This window comes from Mustela lutreola, chromosome 2, assembly GCF_030435805.1.
Source record: "Mustela lutreola isolate mMusLut2 chromosome 2, mMusLut2.pri, whole genome shotgun sequence".
Lineage (NCBI taxonomy): Eukaryota > Metazoa > Chordata > Mammalia > Carnivora > Mustelidae > Mustela > Mustela lutreola.
The window spans coordinates 71,792,145-71,810,812 of NC_081291.1; the positions used below are offsets into that span (position 1 = coordinate 71,792,145).

General features: G+C 40.0%; 1 protein-coding gene across 4 annotated transcripts in view; it reads left to right on the forward strand.

Annotated features, from left to right (window-relative positions):
- The first annotated feature begins 2,883 nt into the window (after window positions 1-2,883).
- SNRK (SNF related kinase) overlaps window positions 2,884-18,668 on the forward strand; it is a 58,220-nt gene continuing 42,435 nt past the window's right edge. The window contains exons 1-3 of one of the 4 annotated variants that reach the window (XM_059162272.1): window positions 2,887-3,027; window positions 6,186-6,235; window positions 16,351-16,412. The gene's annotated coding sequence lies outside the window, so the exon portion shown is untranslated. The other 3 variants (XM_059162274.1, XM_059162271.1, XM_059162275.1) reach the window with 3 other exon arrangements.

Consider the following 18,668-nt stretch of genomic DNA (forward strand, 5'->3'; position numbering starts at 1 on the left):
AAATATATTACACACACACACACAGAGGTTGGTCTTAACTGACATCTGAGATACAAGACTGAAACATGCTGATACCAACGGGGTGGTAAGAAAGTCTTTGAGGAACTCTGTGGGCCATTCCAATAGAGTATTATTTTGATCCTACTGGGATGAAGCCAGGATTTAGAAATGCGCGAGTATCAGTGTATAAAAATGACTAATTAAATATGTAAAAGAAAATCTTTAAATACCATGTCACAATTCAAAATTGAACTGCAGATGAGTACTTAATATGTATTATTTTAAATAGGTTTATTTTAAAAAAATTTTTATGAATTATGAAAACTAACAATATCTGGAGAAGATCATGATGCTTTGTGTGTGTTGGGGGGCGGGGGAGATGAAAATTGCAATTCTTTCAAGAATGTGCTTGCTTTTCACATCTTGATCTAATTTGTAGCATCTCCCTGGTTGCCTTCCAATAAACAACTTCTTCCTTAAATTGGTGGCATTATGTTTGAGATCTGAATCACAGAGACTGTAATACAAACCTGCATGCTCCATCTTGTCATTTTGTAGAGTGCTGTATATCTAATTAAAGCTTCTTACGGGTCCATAAAAAGACCTAACATTAAAAAAGCAGTCTGTGTTGGAGGAAGCCCCTGGGAAGATTGGAGGAGGGTTTTCTTCATTAACAATAAACATATTTGCTTGAATTCAAAGTTAAGTAATAACATATTAATTTGCACTTGAATATTCTTAAATATTGCCTAAGCATAATCAGATCATGTTACCACATTTATGGTGTAGAACTGAAAATGGGTCATGTTCTTGCCAGCAGCACTCCCGTTTCCCAAGAAACAAGGGGAATGAATAAATGATTTACCATGTGGCCAGTACTGACTGTATCCCTGACTTTATTTGAATCAATTTGTTATTCTGTTGCTTTTCATTTATTGTTTTGCTATTCTTATGTCCTTGTTACCTTATAGATTTTAGTCAAAAAATGAGTCACATGGCAACAATATAAAAACTGTTTTGCAAGGGCTTACCTATTATGGCCATTGTTTTGTGGTTACTGTTACATCTCAGGGGCTATAAGCCTGGTGGCAGAGGCTATCAACTACTGGAATTCCCATGGGAGACCATTAGAGTAGCATTTTTTTCCCCTTTACAGGGTTCCTTAAATAGTGCTATCTCCCTGAGGGGACAAGTGCATGGTCTTCGAACTTTTCAGTATATAAAGGACTGAATTCCACAAAGGAGCTATTGCTTAACATATGGCTAGAGTTAGAACGTCAGCGTCAAAGTGAGATTTTTCTTTTATGATCTTCCTAAATCAAAGTGATCCTAAAGTTGGGTTTTGATTCATCCTTAAGGGGGAGAGTCCTAGAGCCCAAGGCTTTCCCCAGCCAATGATTCATCACTCCATACTAGAGCATTAGGGTAACTGGGAGTCCCCCTTTAACAGAAAACCTTATGTTATCACCCTGAGAGTTTGCACCTCCCACAATCGACTCTTATTTTTCAATCTTCTTCAGACATGCAAAATTGATGCTATGGAGAGAATCTGGGGAAAACAAAACAAAACAAAACAAACCCCTGACATTTGCAGGTCAACAAAGACATTTGCTAAAGCCATCTAGATTTCTCTTCTGCACCCAGTCAATCTAATCAAATTTGGAGCATCTAAGCAGCTTTTATTTGTATATTTATCTTTTTTTTTTTTTAAAGATTTTATTTATTTACTTGAGAGAAAGACAGTGAGAGAGAGCATGAACGATGAGAAGGTCAGAGAGAGAAGCAGACTCCCCATGGAGCTGGGAGTCCGATGCGGGACTCGATCCAGAGACTCCAGGATCATGACCTGAGCCGAAGGCAGTCGCCCAACCAACTGAGCCACCCAAGCGTCCCTGTATATTTATCTTTTCTTGTGTCCTTTTTCACTAGGTGTTTTTTACTCGAAGGGTGGAAAGAAAGCAGAAACAGAAAGGGAAAAGCGGGTTGGAGAAACCTGGCACCGGGCTTGTTGGCTGTCCCTTTCAGGCAACTCAGAGAGCTGATTAGCCATTTTGCAAGACACGCTTTCAAGGGTGGGAGTCAGAAGGCCCCCAAGCCCGCGCCCCCACCCCCCTACTGTCGCCTCCAGCACCCCTCTCTGGTTTTGGCTAAGCTCCCTTCCCGAGACACCTGGCTTGGTGGCCATGCCGCTGAACCATCTAGTTAACCACGGTTAATGTCTGCTGTTTTGAATCCCGGACTTCACATGCTTTAATATTCTCCACGACCTTTTGCCTTTCCAGGCGGTATCCAGTGGAGGCAGCTAACTGATGGGGCCGCGCTAGTGTGTCTCCCATAGTAGACCTTTAAAGCCAGCGCCGCATTCAGATGGTGGGCTTTTTTCTTTTTGTTTAAATAGCAACTAAATCAATAAAATTCCTTCAAACTGGGTTCCCAGGTAATAAAATTGTAGAAAAAAAAAGAACATATGCATATGAGTATATATATACATATGAATGTATATTTAATTTTTCCCCTCCCCGTGCTTAAACTTGGGCGGGAAATGTGGTAAACCTTGAAAAGGGTGAATGAAGTGCTTGCTGCCCTTAGCCCGAGCTCCAGGACGCAGTCAGGTGCGCACGCACTCCCTCCCTCCGATTTCCCGCGACAGCTCGCGCTACTTTTTTAAGCCATTGTCCCATATCCCCGGTGCTTCTTTCACCGTCCCCTCTCCTCGTGCGCCTCGCCTACTTCCTACCGCCGGCCACAGCCAAATTCGCTGGGGTGAGACGCCGTCAGGATGCCCTCCAGCAGCCCGCGGTCCACAGCCGGCAGGTGCTGTCGGCCCCGCCCTCCCCGCGGCCCCGCCCCGGCGTTGCGTCACAGTGACGCGCGTCCCGCGCAGGCGCAGCCCGGCCCCACCCCCCCCTCCCCGCGGCCGACCGCCCGCTCGGTATTATGATTAGCGCTGGGTGCGGGGATTCCGCGGCCGGGAGGGAGTCGTCGGCGCCGCGGCCGCTGCGGACGGACGCCTGCCTGCCGGCTGAGGTAGGAGCGAGTGCGGAGCGCGGCTGGGCGTAGCGACCGTGAACCTCGGTGCGGGCCGGCCTCCGCCGCCTGGTAGCCTGCGCCGTTGCCGGGCTGGGAGTCCGGGCCGGGGAGCTCGCCGCAGGCGGAAAGTAAGTTGCGCGCTCTGCGCTCCCCGCGCCGGCCGCAGCGCGGGCCCGGGAGGACGCGGAGCCCGGGCTGCGGCGGCCGGAGCCGGCGCGGCGGTGGCGCGGCCTGGCAGCCGGGCGGCGGCTGGCCCGACGGGAGCCGGCACTGCGGCGGCCGGCCGCGGGCTCCCGGAGGCCCTGCCCTTGCGGCCGCGGCCAGATTGCGGCACCTCGGGAGGTGCCCGCATCCCCGCGCCCCGCCCCGAGCGGGCCGAGTGCGGCGCCGCGGGGCCCCCGAGGTCGGGCCACGCTCCCCGCGCCCAGGTTCTCTCTTGGGGTGTGTGTTCTCGGAATGTGTTTCCTTTTTCAAACGAATCTGGAGATTTGGCCGCAGCAAGGGGGGGTTCCTTGGTAAAACTGCAGCCTTACAATGGAATAGGGATATTGTTGTCTGTAGAGAAAGGGCATCGGAGTAGGGGAGGAGGAGCAGTGCCATTCCCGAGGGAGAGCTGGAATTTCCCCCCGCCCCCTAGCCCCCCCCCCCCCCCCCCCGCGCCCGGATCGGGAAACCTCCGTTCTTTTCCGTAGTCATCGCCTGTTGATTGCTTTCTGGACCATTTTGCAAAACCTTCCTGCCTTTCACTTGGACTTGGGATCTAGAAAAGTGACAGTCTTATCCTGGGGAGTGGGGCGGGGAGAGGATCCTGGAGCTGTGCTATTCCTAATAGTTCAATCAGATCGGATCCGATCCGGTAGCTTCTTGGGTTCAAGCTTAGTAATTGGGGATAATTTAACCGTAGGGTTCTTAAATCTGTAGAGGTCTGAGGATATAGGACCTTTCACTCTGTCAGGTTACTTTTTTCTCTTTTTAAAAATTGAGTGCATTCTCAGTCTTAGATGCGGGTGGTAAAGCTGATTTAAGGAGTTTCACATTTTATCGGTTTTTAAGGTGAAGCATGGCTTACATGGGACTGCAAATGTTGAGTATCCTGCTAAATTTTCACCAAATATCTGTCAAGCATCAGATGCCTCAGTTGGGGTTCCTTGTATGGGGTTGGGACACTGTCTCAAATCAGCCTAATTTATCAGAATGTATATCAGTGTACTTTTAAAGCCAGGGGCTGTCAAGGTTTATGTAATCAGTTTGTTAATTTATAATCTTGTTACATTGCTTTCCAAATTTATAAAATCATTCCCTTAAGGAAATCTGTCTTCAGCGTCTGCTTAAATATTTCTTTTGGAATTGGATTCCTGAGGAGGAATGTACTGTACAAGTGGTGATTTAAGCATACTAATTAGACAAGTTTCCTTTAAAAAAAAAAGTGCTGATTCTTTTATCCAACTAGCTTATTGTCCCTCTTAGGAAAACATGGCATGCCCATTTTACAGAACAAGAAATGAGAGAAATTACATGACATTCCCAAGGCCACATATTAAGCAGTGTAGTAGCTGAAAAATTAAGTGCCTGCTGCTAACTTCTCTTACATCTTCAGGGTTTTCCAGGCAGGGAACTTCGAGTGTCACCTTTCTGTTTTTTAAGTAGGCATTCTCAGTTTTTGTTGTTTTATTTTATGCATAGAAATGGCCCTCACCCTATTAATATTTTACTATTTAAAGTAAAATTTTCAGCATCGTTGCAGTAAGATCAGTTAATTTAAAGCATGCAAGAACCCAGAAGTTATCCTAATTTCTGTTTTTCTAGAACGGAAATATAAATTGGGACTTTGTGTTCAAATTTAATCCCGTAATCCTCAAATGCAGGCTTTTATATGTCCTTATTAAAGTTGAAGGGCTTTCATGATATTTTTACTGGTCACAGGAAATACTGTTCATCTAAACCTTACTATGGGTGTTTCTGTCATATAGAAAGTGAAACTAAATGGGAAAAAAGTTATTTATTCTTGGAGATAATTGAGCAACCCTGGTTCTAAGCACTGATATAAATGAGGCATGATGTCTTCTCTGTAGCAGCTTGTCTGAACCTAAGAGCTCACTTAGTACACTGCCCAGGAAGGAAAGGGCACAAGTAAACTTTTCACATGGCCAGAATTTTAGGAATTGAAAACGTAGATGAGGAACTCTAAAGATGTGTTTTAACTGTGTGTGCGGTTTTCTTAACAGCCAGAGGATGGAATTTTTAGCCAAATGCTTTTATAATAAAACTATTACTCATAATTTAGGTACTTCTAGGTGTATGAGTGTGCAGGTAAATTCTTAGAGCAACTTCAGTAGAAAAGTTACTTGAGTAGATTCTAGCAGTTTTGAAAATAAACTTAACCTGTGATCATTTATTCATGGCGCCTTTGTGTGTCTATTTTTGGGGCTCTGGGTTCAAGGGTAGCAATAGAAAAATGAATAAAAACCAGTGACTGCCTCGAAGAGCTTATAGGCTATTGGGGACACTGAAGTAAACATTAACAGTAGAATCCAGCAAATGCTGTGGCGAAGCATAGGCAAAACCCTGCGGAAGCACAAAGATGGGGGCAAGGAACAATCTGATTTGGGAATGCTTCACAGAGGAGGTGACATTGAACACATCTGAAAGTACAGGTAGAGTTCCCAGGCAGAGAAAAGGGGAAAGTTCTCAGAGGACGCAGGGAGGATGAGAAGACAGAGCTACGTGATGGAGAAGGAACTTAGATCCAAGTGGATGGAAGGGAATTGAGGAGGTAAAGAAAGTACAGCAGTTCTTTCTTTCTTTCTTTCTTTCTTTCTTTCTTTTTTTTTTAAAGAATATGAAAAGGAAGGAAAAGGAATGGGGCAGGAGCTTGGGGGGATGGGAGGGAAGTTTTTCAGTATTCTGTTTTTGTTTGCTGAGAGCTGGTGTAAAAGCTGTCAGACTTAATAGCCTCATGAGAAGCTGTGGATGATCTGGAGCTACATTATTCACACTGGTAGATGGTTTCCTCATCTGTTTTTCTAGAAGTCTGCTTTGGGTTGAGGCCTTATATCCCATGAGAAATCATTCCTTGCTGGTTGTAGGGGAGGAGCCTGTCTAAAGAGGATTCCTGCTGTACCTTCCCTGAATTTTTATTTCTCTGCTGCTTCCAGAGCCTCCTGAGATTCTGCCTTGGCACCTCCAGCATTTGGCTTCTGCTCAGGTAGGCTCTTCCATAACAAATCAGGCTTCTTTCTCTCTCCTTCCCTGTTGTATTATACCCTCCAAAGTGCTGTTCTGTAGCTGTTCAGCAGTTACTTCAAAGGCATTCACAGACCATGTGCTGTGATGTTTTAAGCCAGACTCGAAGCAGGATTGGGTGTACCTACATACATACCCCCTCAACTACATATTGGCCTGGAAATGTAGATTATGAAGTCTGTGCTCCAGATGTGTAGGGTACAGGTCATATAATGGTCAGATCCTAGCCCCACTGGGCCTCAGTTGCTCATTGGTCAATGTGCAGTTATTTTTCTCAAACTTAAAAGACTGTTGGCTCCTTGAAGGTAGAGCCCACTTCTTTGATTTCAACATCCCCAGATGAGCATATGCCTCATGTGGTGTCTCGATGAAAAAACTTCAAAAATCTAAACTTATTTTATTGGTTTTATCAGCCTATTAATAGACATACCCCATTTTAATATAGCTGGGCTAAATTTGAATTGTTTTTCAATCATAGAATTTTGGAACTAGAAGCAAATCTTTCACTTGATCCTGGCATGTAGTAGATGCCCAGGAAATGTTTGTTCCTGTCCTGTATATTTCTGGTCTGAGTGAATGGCACCATTTGCTACCACTCTCCATTAGAATCATTCTGGATTTCCTTCTTTGCTTTGCCCCCGTGCATTGAGTTCTGAGATTCTACTTTCCAAACGTGTCTCCTTGATTAATCCTCATCACTGCCCACGTACTGGCTGCTTTCATTTTTAGGTCATTAAGTGATCATTTACTTGGAGGTATTTTCAGTTGTCTCTTTACCTGTCCCCCAGCTCAAGTCTTGCCCTGCCAGACTGGTCTTCACTTTGGTACTGGAGTGGTTTGTGTAACTGTCATCTCTGATTGCCATTCCTCTGCTCAGAATTCTCCTTTGGCAGCAGTGGTGGCTGCTGCTGCTTTTTCCTCTTCTTTAAAGATTTTATTTATTTGAGAGAGAGCACACATGCATGAGTTGGGGGAGGGGGGAGGCAGATGAAGAGGGAGAGGCAGACTCCCCACTGAGCAGGGAGCCATCCCAGGATGTTGGGATCATGACCTGACCTGAAGGCAGAAGCTTAACTGACTGAGTCACCCAGGTGCTCCCTTCTTAGTGCCGGCTTTCATTTGTTCATTTAATAATATGTATCTGTATATTTTGGGTAGATGCTGTACTCAGCAGGCTTTGGGATACAGAATGGAATAAAATGGACATAGGGCTTACACAGACTGAAGTTATCATTTAGTTGAGTGGGGACACAGATTATTACTCATGTAATTATATAACTGTAGTTGTGATAATGGCCCTGATGGGAAGGAAATGGTGCTGTGAGAGTGCATGGGAGCTGGTATGCAGGGGTGTGGGAAGGGGAAGGACACACTTGAGAGGGTGACCTTTCAGCTGGGCCCTGAAGCCCTCTGGTAAGGGCTTGCCAGATCCAAGGAATCGAAGCTGATTTGCTTGGAATACAGGGCCCTTTGGGTATCTGGCCCCTGCCTACCTGTCTGATCTCATTTCCTATGCTATGTATGTATTATTGTCCCAGGCACACTGAGCTCTGTCAGGTGTCTTTTCTGAAAAGCCTCTTCCCCATTGTTGCCAATTACAATTCTTAGCTCAAACAAGGAAATACATTTCTCTGAGATGCCTCCTGTGAACTTCCCAAGGTAGGTTTTGAGGAAAGAACACCTCTTCTGTTATATCTGTCTCTGTAAGAGATTTTACAGACCTTGTGGCAGGGATCTTCCTAATATGTCTAGTAGAGGTATTTAGGGGCAGCTTGATGGGCCTGTAGGAGATACCAAAATAAGGTGGGAAATTAAGTATATAACCCCTCTCAAATATCAGACTCTCCTGGGAGGAAAGCCAGTTCTGAAAAGTTGGGGGGAAAATGGTGGATGACTTTGAGCCTCCTTGCATTTTGCTAATATATATTATCCCACTTAGTCTTCCTAATAATAACTGTCTAAGGTGGTTGATTATCTTTGTTTTATAGATTAAGATGTGCCTGTTTGTAGAAGTTGAGGAACTTGCTGGGCTCCAGGTTCTGGGGTACTCTTTCTACTGCACTATGATGCTGCTGCTCATGTTGCTGAATAAATGAATTTTGATCATTGTAAAGTGCACCTCTTTTTAATAAGAAAGTTTGACCTTGTGGTAGTTTGAAATGCTGAATCTTAGGATGCTCTCTCCTCTCTAATGTTCCCTCCCTCTCTGTGTACGCACCTCTTAGGCTATTATGTTGTCTTTATATTGCATAGCTGGGGATGTCTTTATATTGTATAGCTGGGGAAAATGTCCAAATTTAATAAACATTCATCCATGTTGGTTTTTCTTTATTAGAGAAGTTACATTTTAGATAATGTAAGTTTTATGCTTATGATATAATAAAGTTCATTTCAGCCTTACAACAGGATACTAACAAATATATTCGTGGCAAGAGTATGAAGCTAGAACATATGTATCTCTGGATCTCTTTATACGATAGTCATAATACTCTATAGCCTTTTGTTTAGCAGTGGACAAAAGCAGAGCAATTGAATTTAAAAGTAAGGGTTAGCTTTCTGTTTTAGCTTATTTTCTACAGGTGAAACAGGTTTTTTTTTTATTGGCATAAAATATTTTGAGGACTACTGAAGAAATTTAGAATGAGAATATTCATACATTCTCAGTTTCAGAGCTTGATTTTGTTCTTTACGCTCCTATTTTATGTGTATTTTCTAATCCTCTTGTGAAGGAAAATGCTTTTTCAGAAACAAATGGAGAAAATGTAATTTGCAGAGTATATTAAAATTGCATTGTGGGAAAGGATACAATTTTTAAGCAGAAAATGGAACCTTCCTAAATTTATCTGAATTATTTGCTTGGTGTTGGCTGTAGCTTTCTTGTCATCACAAAATTGTATGTAAATTCCAAGGTGAAGTTATTTTTAAGGTGCCATTCCATTTTTACATGATCAGTAAATTTCTGTTTTTTGAATAGTTATTTGCCTGTTACTTCCTTTCTTGAAAAGCAATTTCAAAACCTTTAATGGAATTGTTTGTTAATAATGTTTATTAAGTGGTGCTAGGGAATTTCCTCCATTTAATTGGTTGCTGGGCTAGGTAGCTAGCATAGTATATCAGAACTGGAAGAACACAAGAAATGTCCAAATTGATTTATTTTAGTGCTGTTGTTTCCCTGGGAGCTAGAAAGGCCTAGGTAAATGGGAGGCATTGTATTGTTGCAGGAAAAAGTGGAGGGTCCAGGACTCGGGTTGGGGAGAGGACCTAGAGTCCAACCCAGGCAGTGCTTAGCTGGGTATAGGACTGGGGCAAAGGAAGTCCTTATCCTTTTTGGCCCTGCTTTCTTTTCTGTGAAATGGGTATGATATTTTCATTATATTGCTGGTTGTGTGAAATAAGTGATGAAACAAATACAGAGTTCAGTACCAACATAGATTCCCAGTTATTACATTGTTTACCCTTTTTGAGACCTGCATTAAAATAAAACTGGAATTCTAAAATGAACTGTTGTGGTATGAAAGACATTTTTGAAATTTGAAGTGAGACAAAGTCAATTGTGGGTTTTTTTTTTTTTTTTAATGGGACTGAATGCATTTCTATATACATGTATTTTGGTTTGTAGTGGGGTTTTAGGAAGGTAGTATGGGTATAATGAGAGCTTTCTAATCTAAGAACAAAAATTGGTGTTTTATGGAACATTAAAGTGGATAGTGAACTTTTAAAATTGGTTTAACTTCTCTAATGCTGTTATTTCTATGTTGTTCTCATGTTACTACCCAAAGAGTTTTCTTCCTTCTGTTTAGACCTCTTATCAGCCATGTGATTAGAAGCTGGTTCTGTGCATTTTTATCTCTTTAAAGACACTTTAATTAAACTTAAATATAATTCAAAGATAGATAAGTGGGGAAATGAGTATGACATGTTTTCCATTCATTAGTTTTGAGAAAGTAAGAGACCATCATAGTTGCCTAGGTGGTAAGCCAGTAGGTATTTTTCAGGATCAGCCTCCTTAACCTTACTAACTTATTTCATGTCTACCCCAAGTCATAACTTCACCCACGCTGGTGTTCTTCTTTCCGAGGAGGTTGGCCAGCCAGCCAACTGTGTGCTCTGCTGCCTTGGTTTTTCCCACTTTTAGGAATGGCATTCCACTGCTCCCTCTTGAAGGGTAAGCTCTGGTCTATGGGCTGCCCTGCCCTTGGGGATCCTGCCTTCTTTGTGTCCTCTACTCTTCCTTTGGCATACATCACCCAGGTTAACCTGTATAGTTATTTATTTATATGTAGATAACTTAATTGTAAGGTTATAAATCAGTTGCTTTCTACACAATTAGGGCTCAAATATTTGCTAATGAAAATAGACTGTTCCTGTTGCTTCCTCAGTCTGAAAGAATTGCATACCTTGTCCCTCACGGGAAGCAAAATATTTCCTTGAATATGTCTTGTTAATTAAGATGAAATAAGTAGGTTTTAGACAATATATTTTTAGGGACGTTAGTCTTTTCATAGATCTCAGTGGAAAAGTAAATTGAAAATCATATACAAAAAAGTCAAAATTTTAATAAACTATCTTTTTTAGATTATAAAAGCAGCACACATTCATTGCCAAAAATTTGAAAAGAACAGAAAAGCATAAAGAGAAAAAAGTTGTATAATCTTAACATTTTGGTATTTTTAAAATATATACTCAGACAAATTATATGCTTTTTTTAAAAAAATTGAGATCATGCCATGAAATTTGGTGTATGAATTTTTTTAACTTAACATTTTATTGTGAGAATTCCCCCTTGAGATTAAATAGCCTCAAAATAGGACTGCATAGTGTTAATGTTAGGTGTACTATGATTTAATTGTTTTCTTATGCAGATCTTTAGATTATTTCTGATTTTTTGAATGTATAAATATCATTGAACATCGTTGACTATAAAAATCTTTATTTCTTTAAGACATAATCTAGTAGTAAAAAAAAAGACATAATCTAGTAGTGAGATTATTAAATCAAGGATAGTAATCATTTTAAGGCTCGTGATATATGTATTGCTACATTGCTTTTCAGAGATTTCAGAAATCAGATTTTCAGAAATAAAATAATTTGCAGTCTCTTTTTCTTATGGATCATGAATTTACTGTTGTGTCCAAGAAATCTTTACCTAGCTTAAGACCACAACATATTTGCATCTTTTTCTTCTGCAAGTTTTCTAGTTTCACGTTTTGCATTTAGAGATATACACATTTCCAGTTAATCCTTGAATGAGGTGTGAAGCATGTGAAATAATTTACAGTCCTAACAGTGTAAGAGAATCTTAAATGGTTTAGTCTTTGAAGTCAAAGTCAGTGTAATGTTAGGTACCAGTATTTTTGTTCACAGAGAGAGATCACAAGTAGGCCAGGAGGCAGGCAGAGAGAAAGGAAGGGAAGCAGGCTCCCTGCTGAGCAGAGAGCCCAATGCGGGCCTGATCCCAGGACACACACACCCCCCCTCCCCCACCTCCAGGGCAGAGACTTGAGCCATCCAGGCTCCCCTCCAGTAGTCTTTTTTAACCATTTTTTAACGACCATCTTCATCACAATATCAGCAGGGAAAGAAAAAGATGACAGAAAGTGAAAATGAGTCTTGATAGCTTTAATAAAAGTTTGGAAGATTTAGATTATTAAGTTTTTGAATTCTCCAAGCTTCCAACTTATATTGTCTTCCTGGCAAAAAGGAGTAATTGTGGGTTAGCCTTATTTATTTTGGAGTAACTTCTACATACCAGCTTTTGCTTCAGTCATTATTTGTTTGTTATGCGAGCACTTTGTATCAGGGCTGTCACCAGAAATGACACACTTAGCATTTTTCATCATTTTAACAGGAGGCAGATTCTGTTTAGGAATTCGAACTGCTGGCCTGGGTTTTGTGTCTTGGATGTTAACCCCTTTTGCTTTACAAATAATTAGTACTATACATCAGTTAATAAATTGCCTGACTCCTGGATACATTAAAATTCTGTGATATATCCCCGACCATTGCTTGTTTCACTTAGAGAAAATAAAGATTACATAAACTGACGTTTCATGAGATCAGTCTGCACTGGTGACCCAGTCGCTTCCTGGAGAGCAGAGCAGTCCTTTCAGCCTGCCATTCCTGGTCACCTCAGTTGCCCCCAGTCCATTAAAATTGACTGCTTAGAAGAAAACTTAATAGAACATACTTTAGAAGGCAGTTATCTTCCCTTGGAAAATATTTTCCTAGACATTTGGAGGTACAATTTTACCTCTTTGGACATTTCTCATAATAAATAATTTAACCTTTGGGGCACCTCGGTGGTTCGGTTGGTTGGGTATCCCCCTTCGGCTCTAATCATGATCCCAGAGTCCTGGGATCAAGCCCCGAATCGAATTGGGCTCCCTGCTTAGCGGGGAGCTTGCTTCTCCCTCTCTCACTCTCCCTGCTTGTATTCCCTCTCTTGCTGTGTCTCTCCCTGTCAAATGGATAGATAAAAATTTAATTAATTAATTTAACCTTTTAATTTGTAGTTCCTATCTTGAGTCTATTCATTGAGTGTAGCCTTATAACCACATAATACTACATTGATAACCACGTGGTAATATTCAGCCAATCCAGTGAAAAGCTTTTGATCCTTCGTAACTTAGGACCTCTTGACCTATTTGTGGTTTCTTTATCTTTGATTTATATATAGCTTATGTTGGTAACTACCAGGGGGAGGAGTGCTATTCTAGAAATGTGGAATATTGTTTATTTTGGATAGCGGGAAGAGCAGTGGCAACTGCATGTAGGATTGTGTTTATTTTGCTTGACCAGGTGGTTGTTGATATTCTCAGAGGATTTAGTTTACTGTCTTCCTTTCAGCCTATGGGTATTGTTGAAATTCTAGCGGTAAGATTGGGGTGGTAGTAATCATTGGGTGAGTGTTCTTCTACTTCCATTAGTTTTTCTATAAACATGCAGTTTAGTATTTTCCATGAGTAAAAATTACAGTTTTCATTTTTGGTGTTTGTAAAAGATACCAGATAATTTCATATGTAGGAAGCTTAAATGGCAATTTTAGTGTGGCTTTGCAAAAACTCCTCTTCAGTTATCTGTACTAGAGGAAGAGCATTGGCACAGATTTTTTTTTTTTCAGTACTTAGTTTGGGGGGAGATTTTTGCATATTTAAATATTGGTGGTCTGATTTTAGGAAATTTGTAATATCCTGAATAAAATGTAGAGAAGCACATTGTCCTTTTTGTTCCACTCCTCTACTTTCTCATGCCATGGATTGGCCGCGCAGAGCAACCTTTGTTCAGTGTGCAGTTTTGTCCTCCCCTAGAGGTGTGGGTAGGAGACATTTGTTTGATATACAGACCACACTACAGTAGTGATGTTGTCTATGAAAATCTAAAAGTGAATTTTGACAAGAATAACAGGTTGAATTCCAAATTGACAGTAGATTTAACAGAGGCTGGTTCTACAACTGTGTTTAGCAGCTTGCAATATATGTGTAGGGCCACCCACACTTCCTTCCTCTTCTCCAGCCACACCCGCACACTTCAATTTGCTTCTCTCTTTAGTTGGGAGAACATCAGTATATTCTTGCAACATGTACTGGTGGTTATTTCTCAAACATGAATTTCCATATTATAAACACTTTCGACTAGTTGGCCTGTTTCATTTAGGCCCAGCCCAGTTACCATGCATGTGTGAACATATGCTAAATAAGATTGCTTTAGAATAGTCTAATTTAGTTTTTTAGGTTTTGCTGTTTTAAAAGATGGCGTCTTTGTTATGTAGTCATTAAAAATACTGATTTACAAGAACTCCGTGTTTGAGAAAATGTTCATTATGTAGAAGAAAAGGTAGTCTCAAACTTCATATATATTATCTTAGCTTTGTAAAGAAACATAGGTATAAAGGATATATACTAATAGTTAAAGAGAAATCATCTTAGGTGAAATTACGGATGATTTCCCCCCCACCCCGTGTTGTGCTTTTCTGCACTTTCCGAATTTTCTGAGGTAAATTGTATCAACTTGTTTTGTAGAGAGAAATACTTTTTAAATGGTTGTAAACTTTTCTCCTCTCTGTGTCTGTGTCTCTTTATATTCCATTTTATTAAAAAAAAAATTTGTGTCTGGGTATATATTATATGTAGAAAATAATTGGGAAGGAAAGTGGGTATCAAACTGTTAATAGAGATTGTCACAGAGAATAGAATAATGGATGATCTGTATAAAAAAATTATTTTTGCCAGTTTATATGTTCTAATTGTATATTTTCCTGTATTGTACAGGTATTTATTTCATAATTTCATAATAGAAGCAAAATACTAAAACAAAGAAAAGTGATATGTCAAGTGGAAAAAGCAGGCTACAAGATATAAAGTTATGTATAGAATGATCACACTTTTGTAAGACAAAATAAAGAAGAAGCTATATATAAGTATTTGCAGAAAGATCACCAAAATATTGGAAGTGCTTATTTTCAGGGGTAGGACGATGGATGCCTTTTTATTCTTTCTACTTCCTAGTCTGTATTTTCCAGATTTTCTGTAAGAATATATTACTTTTGGGGGAAAAAATGTAAAGGAGCGTTTAATTCTTTTTGAAAAGGTAGATTTGAAAGAAAGTCATCTTGATACCATTTTGAAAACAAATACTTGGGTTTTGTGTGATGTTTTATTGAAAAATAATCAGACTTTGATACCCAACTAGAGTTACTATTTTCTTTATATTATGGTCGTACATCAGTCATTTTCAGTTTAGTACATTTTAGTAATGTACTAAAGCAGCTCAGTGAATTCATTCTCTTGAAGTAGGGTAGAAGAATTTCTACTTATATGAGGGAGAGTACCATTGTTTTAACAATGATGGTGGTGGTAAAATAGCTAGTGTTTCCTATGTACTCTGTGTCAAGCTTCACTCTGAATACTCTTCCTTTACTAACTTATTTAATTAATTCTCACTCTAACCTATGAAGCTGTACTCTTACTATTAACATTTTTTCATGAGGAAGCTGATCATAGAGAGGTCAGGTCTTGCTGAGGTCCTGTGGCTAGTAATAGGTGAGGTGGGATTCAGATCCAGTCACTGGCTCTCAGAACCAGTGCTCAGCCACACTGCCTGCCTTGCCTAGAGACTGGATGGTGGAAAGCAAGCAAGGGTAATGTCAGGAGCCACCACATCCCTTCGAGCTGAAGGAGCAGGTATCATTCTAGTGTTCTTAGGTCTCTAGAGGTGGCCCTGTGCCCATGACCTTGCTGGCCCTCTGTGAGCGTAATGATTACCTGGATGCTCACCTTTAATGTGTTGTGTAAATTGCGTTGGCCTAGTGTGAATGTTTCGGCCTTTCAGTATTTGTGGGATATTTCAGTGTTGTGGAAAGGACTGTAAGGGCACCTCAGCCAAGTACTCTTCACCGTGCCACAGACTTAGATGTGATCTGTTCACATTCTCTGTTCATAGTGATAGTTCTTCTTTACTGTTGAACGGAAAGCCTCTGGTATGAAGGTGTTTTGTGTGTTCTCAGATGCTGGCATTGTAATTGATTTCTGCTGGCTTGCTAGAAGATCATATGTTGTAAAGGTTGCCCTTCCTCGCTGTGGGAGTGAGTATAGCAGGAACCGTCAAGGTTTCTTGCAGGCAAGCTGGGCTTGGAAACTAGGCTGGACAGGATTGGGCCTGCCCACTGCTGCTGATTGGGCAAGTCAAGCCTCATTGTGCCTAGCTTGCAGGCTTTTAGTGATGATCCATGAAATGTGGATTTGGTGCCTGTTTTACCCAGGAAACATTCAGAAAATGGCAAATCGTCTGTTGTTTGTGATTATTATTTCCTCCTCCTTCTAGTGGAACAATCTGTCTGATCAGGCTACCTGGAACTATCTTTGTGTATCTGTTCACTGTTAACTTCCTGTTCACTCAAGATTCTTTGAATGGGTTATAATTCACAGAGGGGAGAGAGATGGTGGGAGAGGAGACAGGGTCACTAAAAACAAACTTGCCCTTTTTATATGTTTGTCTGGATCGACCTTTAAGATGTATATTTTGACTTTAAGCAAAGTTAAATAGAACTAAACTAAAATCTCCTTCTGTGTTTTCTTTTAGGAAAAAGAAGCAACTAACAAAAGACAGTGGTAACAAGGATTATTCAGTGTGCGGTTTGCAGGGTATGTGCTGAAGCCATCACAGAGTCTACCTGCGCTTGCTGCAAGCCACATATGCATGTTCGGCATTGATGTTCAGAGTGACTTGTGGCACTAGAAGGTCCTCAGAGATCAAAGACAATTTAGTTATTCCTATGCCAACACAAAATGCACTCGATGGTGGGGTTGCACAGTGGGCTGGTACTTAAAGAAGATGTTCAGTAACAAAGATATTTTTCTTTCCAACCTTCAGAGAATCATAACATCCTGTTTTTAGGTATATAATTATAGTTTCATAGACCCTGGAAAGGGATATGTATACAAAACAAAGTAGAAAGAGTTTCTTAATACTGGAGGTGATCACTATTTCATTCCAGAATAGTCTCATTTTCAAGAGACCTTTTTAGATTTTTTTCCCATGAACTCTTTAGTAGATTAAAAACTGTTTTCATTGTACCCTTTTGCTGGCACAGTTCTGGGAAGAGAAACCTCAGAATTTTAGTTGTAATTGTTTCTGAGTGTCGGAGACCCTAACAAAAGACTGTCTTTCCTCATCTGTATACACATTTGTCACTTTTGAAATAAGGCAAAATTAAAACTGGGAAAACCTAATTAATTTAATTAAAATATAATTAAATTCAGATTTATTCCTAAAATCTGATTTATATGCCACTTTATAGTAATATATTTAAACTAAAGTGATAGATGAAAAAACAAATAATGTATTACCTGGAGGCGACCTGAAATTGTTTTTTTTTTTTTAAGATTTTATTTATTTATTTGACAGAGAGAAATCACAAGTAGGCAGAGAGGCAGGCAGAGAGAGAGAGAGGAGGAAGCAGGCTCCCTGCCGAGCAGAGAGCCCGATGCGGGACTTGATCCCAGGACCCTGAGATCACGACCTGAGCCGAAGGCAGCGGCTCAACCACTGAGCCACCCAGGTGCTCCCTGAAATTGTTTTGAAAGCTTAAGTTGCATTTACAAGCTTGTACAATAGAAACATACACTCAGATAGAATTTTAAGGATAATTACTGCCCTTATAATTAATCAAAATTAGAGATTTAAAGATAGTTTTCTGCCCTCTGGAGTTAGCTTAGAGTTTCTATTTTTGAAAATTAAATATGCCTTAATTAAACTTTCTTTTGGAGAACTGCTATCCTATTAAAGCAAGATCTTTTCACTCAGATTTTCCTGTTAATCTCATCATTAAAATTAATAGCTCGGATGATGAGGTAATATACAGTATGGAAGAAGTTTGCTTTTTCTCCAACACCTGTACATAGTACTGGCTTCTTATTTTAAAAATCTTTATAGAAACAAAATTAATTTAGTTTGGTTTTGAAATAAGTTTGTAGAAACTGTGTAGTATAGTTAAAAGCAGAGACTTTGAGGTCAGGTAGCCCTGAGTTCAAATCCTAGCTCTTTTACACACTGGCCTGGTAGCCAATGCCAAGTGAGTTACCATTTCTATGACTCAAAATGGGGCTAGTAATCCCTATCTCTTAGGGCAGTTGTAAGTATTAAATGAGGATGACATAATGCATTTGGTATATGAGTGACATATTGTACTTAGTGAATGGTAGTTAATATTTATATTTACAGTAATTGCTAAAATATAAAAAATGCATTAAACATACTAACATTGGCTTTTTTGGCTCTCTTTCTCTCTCTCTCTATATATATACATTTTCAGGTGATCTCAGATATGTGTTTCTAATGATTTCAATTTGCATGTGAGAATGACTTTATTCCTCTTTTAGAGTTTGTACTTTAACTCTCCAGATATTATCCTAATATAACATCATTTAGAGTAGTTAAATGTTTATAAGGAAGATGGGCTTTGAAATAATTCAGTTTAAAGGTTAGTTGTAGCATTTTGATTCATTTTGCACAAATATGTATAGTAGGCTATTAATAAATGTTAGCTTTTCTTTTAAGCAAAAATGAGATTTTAAAGAAGTGTAATGCTAGAGCTTTAAAATAAAAAAAACACCTCATTTTATGTACAATTTACTTTTTTGGGGTATTTTCATCTAAGCAGGAATAGATAAATGTAACTACTATTCTGTTTCTACTGGAAACATGCAAAAGGTTTCACAGGAGGGCTATGTACTCACAGGACAGAGCTAGTCTTGGGAGATGGCTGTATTATTCACTGGATTTTGCTATAATTCTATTAAATTTTGGTCAGGAAGAATAGTAATGGGAGTTGGATATGTGAGATTTAAGGTGATATCTTAATTTGTATAATTTTATAAGAGCCTGTTTCTGTATTTAGA